Source organism: Gossypium hirsutum, chromosome A07 (genome assembly GCF_007990345.1).
Source record: "Gossypium hirsutum isolate 1008001.06 chromosome A07, Gossypium_hirsutum_v2.1, whole genome shotgun sequence".
NCBI lineage: Eukaryota > Viridiplantae > Streptophyta > Magnoliopsida > Malvales > Malvaceae > Gossypium > Gossypium hirsutum.
In genome coordinates this window covers 85021040-85026384 of record NC_053430.1, presented here as the reverse complement: position 1 = coordinate 85026384, position 5345 = coordinate 85021040, and the positions used below count along the sequence as shown (strand labels likewise).

Genomic DNA, 5345 nt, shown 5'->3' with positions numbered 1-5345 from the left:
TGAAAATAGACTCATTTATATTTTATCCATAAAATTTTCATAATTTTTAATTTAGCCAATCAATACCAGATTTTTCCTAAAGTTTCCTTTGTTTCACTATTTGACTAATCTGACCACTCTTCACTACGAAATAAATTTTTCATTGTACAGAATTCAAAACATGTTCTTGTTTATTTCATTTGAAACTAGACTCATTAAGGAGTCTAAGAATATAAATTTCATCATTTGACTATTTTTATACGTTTTATAGTGATTTTATAAAAACATAACAGGGGATCTAGAAGTCATTTTGTCTCTGTCCCACATTACTTCAAATATCTCATTATCAGAAATTCTTTTGCTTTTATAGTTTCTTTTATAAGAAACTAGACTCATCAAGCTTTAATTACATAATTTATTCAGATTCTGACTCAACTCCCACAATTTATGGTGATTTTCCAAAATCACTATACTGCTGCTGTCCCAAACAAATTATTACTAATTCACTCTTTCACACATCCTTTGCATACATATTATTTAAACATGTGTATCACCAATCAATTTCATTATATATATCTATAATTTCACTTAAGCATAATATCAATACAATACATTGTGCTCAAATCATCATTCAAGTTCAAATTCGGCTAACACATATATAAACACTAGCAACAAAATATTAACATTTGCATTTCTCCATAATAGCCATTTGCCACTAAGAATTTAAGCCACTACTTAATCTTCAAATCATCTAAATACATGGTAATTAACACCTATACATCATACCGAAATTGTAAATCCTCATAGTCCTTAACCGATTGTTAGCAACTCAAGTCACAATATTATTTCTTAAGATACCTACAATAACCACATTCGGTATCTCCCTAAAACACATTCTAACCTCTACCTTCAAGTTAAAAGCAATTTAACAATTCATCATTCTCCACATTACTATCCAATTTAATAAAGAAAAATATATATATACACTAAGAGTTCTAGCTTCTTGACCGAATTTCAAACCCCCAAATAACCCAAATTTAAAACATGGAATAGGTAGCATTCAAACCAATCATCCAAACTATGCATAATTTTTCAAGAATTTCTTAGTACTTACCTCATTATAGCCATCACCTAAGCTGAAAATTTAAGCAAAATTTCCTTCTTCCTCACTTCAAGCTACGGCAATGGAGGAGTAAAAATGGATTCACTTTGGTTTTTCCTCCCACTAACTCTTTATCTTATTTTCTTATTTATTTTGTATATTAAAATGCTAATATAAAACACATATAATATATATTAATCAATATCATGGCCGGCCACTAAAAAATGGCTAATTTGACATGCAAGTCCACCTTTTTGACAACATACATTAATAGACCACTTTACAATTTAGCTATCACATTTCACAATTGTCTCACATAAGTCCTATTTAATAAATTTCACATTCAAATAACAAAATTAAGGTATGTATCTTTCGCACATGCATGTTCACATACAATAAGCATAAAATATAATGGTTAATTATTTTTATGACTCGGTTTTGTGGTCCCGAAATCACTTTCCGACTAGGGTCAAATTAGGGTTGTCACAACTCTCTCCCACTTAAGGAATTTTCGTCCCCGAAAATCTTACCAGTGAATAGATTTGGGTATCGTTCTTTCATAGAGTTCTCGGTTTCCCAAGTAGCTTCTTCGATCCCGTGTTTGAGCCATAACACCTTTACTAACGGAACCTTTTTGTTTCGCAACTCTTTCACCTCGTGAGCTAGGATACGAATCGGTTCTTCTTCATAACTCAAATCAGATTGAATTTCAACCTCTGATGGATTAATTATGTGCGATGGATCGGATCTATAACGTCGAAGCATCGAGACATGAAAAACATTGTGAATCTTTTTAAGTTCAGGGGGTAAAATCAATCTGTATGCGACTGGCCCAATTCTTTCGGATATCTCATACGGCCCGATGAACCTCGGACTCAATTTGCCTTTACGGCCAAATCTGAGCACCTTTTTCCAAGGTGAAACTTTAAGAAACACTTTGTCTCCGACCTGATATTCAATGCCTTTTCGCTTCAAATCCGCGTACGACTTCTGGCGATCTGAAGCTGCTTTCAGACTTTCACTGATTACTTTTACTTTCTGCTCAGCATCTTTAATCAAATCAACCTCGAAGATTTTACAGGAACTGAATCGAGCATAGTTAGACCTTCTTTAACAGGAACTATGTATGATTATGCTAAACCTTCTTTAACAGGAACTAAATCGAGCATAATTAGACCTACTGTAGCTGCAAATACTTTTGAACTGAAACCTAACACAATTCAAATGATACAACAATTTGTTCAGTTTGATGGTTTGCAGGACAAAGATCCCAACGTTCACTTAGCAAATTTTTTGGAACTATGCGATACATTTAAAATTAATGGTGTTTCTAATGACGCCATTCGCCTTCAGTTATTCCCTTTTTCTTTAAGAAACAAAGCTAAACAGTGGTTGAATTCATTACCGCGGGGGTCAATCACTACTTGGGAACAAATGACTGAAAAGTTTTTACTAAAATACTTTCCACTGGCTAAAACGACTAAATTACGTAATGATATCTCTTCTTTTGTACAGATGGATTTAGAAACACTCTACGATGCGTAGGAGACATATAAGGACCTTTTACGAAGATGCCCTCATCATGGGTTACCACTCTGGCTATAGGTTCAAACTTTTCATAATGGCCTGAATCATTCGACTCGACAAATGGTTGACGCAGCAGCTGCTAGCAGAACCATCAATAATAAAACACCTGAAGATGCCTATGAATTTATAGAGGAGATGTCACTGGATAACTATCAGTGGAAGTCATGAGGACAAAGCCAACGAAAACAGCTGATGTTTATAACATCGATTCGGTCACCATGCTTTCTAATCAGGTAGAACTCTTGAATAAGAAAATTGATGGTTTTCTTAGTTCTTCACAGGTTGACCCAGCAATGCAGTGCGAAGCAAATGAAGGTGGATCGAGCAATTCAGAATACCCACCTTATGGCCACAACATGGAGAATGAGTAGTTAAATTACATGGGTAATAATCCTCGATCTCAAAACAATCCTTACAGCAATACTTACAATGCAGGTTGGACGAATCACCCAAATTTTTCATGGGAAGGCCAAGGAAACCAGAAACCACTACCCTCTTCAGGGTTTTAGCAACAACCATAGCAGCAAGAGAAAAAGCCGAACCTTGAGGAGATGCTAATCAAATTCATCTCGATGTTGGAGACTCGTTTTTAGAATACCGAGATGGCACTCAAAAATCAACAAGCATCAATCCAAGGGCTCAAAAATCAGATTGGACAGCTCGCCAAGTTGATTTCTGAATGACCACAAGGTAGCCTGCCAAGCAACACTGAATCTAACCCAATAGAGTAACCCAACGCAATTGCCATTCATGATGAGGAAGGGTTAGTGGCAAAACCAAGGCCAGAACCGGTGGTAAGCAACGGTAAGAATGAGGTAGGCTAAAATAAACAAAAATTGGTAAGTCTAGAATATAAACCTCGTGTGCCATACCCCAATGCAACAAGGAAAGACAGCTCAGATGAACAATTTGGTAAATTCCTTAAACTTTTAAAGAACTTACATATTAACTTACCGTTTATTGAAGTACTTTCTCAGATGCCAAACATAGTCAAATTTTTAAAAGAGCTTCTAGCAAATAAACAAAAGTTAGATAAAGGTCGCATGTGGAGCTGAACGTGGTTTGCTCAGCATTCTTCAGAATAAGCTACCCAACAAACTAAAAGATCCAAGGAGTTTTACGATTCCTTATTTAATTGGTAGTTTAGATGTTAATAATGCATTGGCTAATCTAGGGGCTAGTATCAATGTTATGCCTTACAAATTGTTTAAGCAACTAGGTCTAGGGAAACCCAAACAAACTAGGATGAGCATTCAATTGCAGATAAAACTGTCAGATTTCCTAAAGGTATCATTGAAGACGTACTAGTTAAAATGACAACAAATTTATAGTCTAGTTGATTTTGTTATTTTAGACATAGAAGAGGACAGTAATGTTCCTTTAATTTTTGGAAGGCCCTTTTTAGCAACTGCTAGAACAATTATTGACGTTGGCATAGGTGAACTCACACTTCGTGTAGGAGACGAAACAATCAACCTTCAAGCTCGCAACCCGAACAACACATCGAAAATTGAAGGTGATTGTACAAATTGTTCTACTAAGACTGATCATACAGTGCAACCTATTTTGCAGGAAATAAGTTCGAAGGACACACATGACCCATGTTCAATCCACAATAAAGAATCTACCCATGAAGAACGAAGGTTACGAATCGAGGAGTTAGATGAATGGCTGACATTTAAATTGAGAAAACACGATAAACCAAAACTACGCCAGAACAAGCTCAATGCCTCACCAAATCAACTTAAGGTTGGAGATAAAGTTTCATTAGATGCCGCAGATCCTCACATTGACACTGCCAAATCGAATGAAGAAATTCCACTTACGGTACTTAGCATTTTCCCATTTGGTACAGTTGAGGTAAGTCATCCCAAATTCGGCAACTTTAAGGTAAACAATACCCGCCTAAAACTTTATTTTGATGGGATTCATAGCAGGAATGAGGAGTATAAACTCCTCGAACCACCATGACCATTCACCAGAGAGGTAAGTCAAGCTTAGACTATAAATAAGCGCTTCTCAGGAGGCAACCCGAGTACTAACAATAATAATTTCTTTAAATTTTAGTTTTAACATCTAACATACTAATCGACTCATGGAACGCAGGCTTTCTAAAGCACACACGACCAGGCATACGGGCAAAAATTAGGGAACATGGGCATGTTCCCTGGCCGTATGTCTCAAAATCTATAAATACCTTTCACTATTCATCATCTTCTTCACCCAAAATCCTTAACCCTAACTGCTGCAAGTCCACACGGCCTCCCTACCATGCCCGTGTGCCGCCTCTACTTCATTTTCGACACCCATTCTCATCTTTTTAGTGTTTTTTTACTCTTTTCTCTTTATATTCTTCATCTCTTTTACTAATTTTATGATTCTTATAGTTTTATTTGGCAGATTTTTATTTATATTCATAGTTCTCATTATAGTCATGCTTATACGTTTATTCTTTGCCATTTGAGTCAATGCTTTCTGATACATTCATTCTTTTCATGTGTTCCCATAAGAGTCTAGTTCAGTTATTTTATGTTGAAAATAATCATTCTTTTATTATGTGAATTGTTATATAAACTTCTATCATTTAGATTAAACTGCTGAGTATTGTTGGTTGGATTGGTTAGTTTAACTATATTCATGATTACTTCTTGAGTTAGTTAGTTATGTTATATTATTT

The 5345-nt window shown here is 35.3% G+C and overlaps 1 non-coding gene across 1 annotated transcript; it reads right to left on the bottom strand.

Moving 5' to 3' along the window:
• Positions 1–2563: 2563 nt before the first annotated feature.
• On the bottom strand, positions 2564–2670 carry LOC121203787 (small nucleolar RNA R71). Its single transcript, XR_005898724.1, has one exon. It is a non-coding gene; the product is annotated as a small nucleolar RNA R71 (small nucleolar RNA).
• Positions 2671–5345: the final 2675 nt, after the last annotated feature.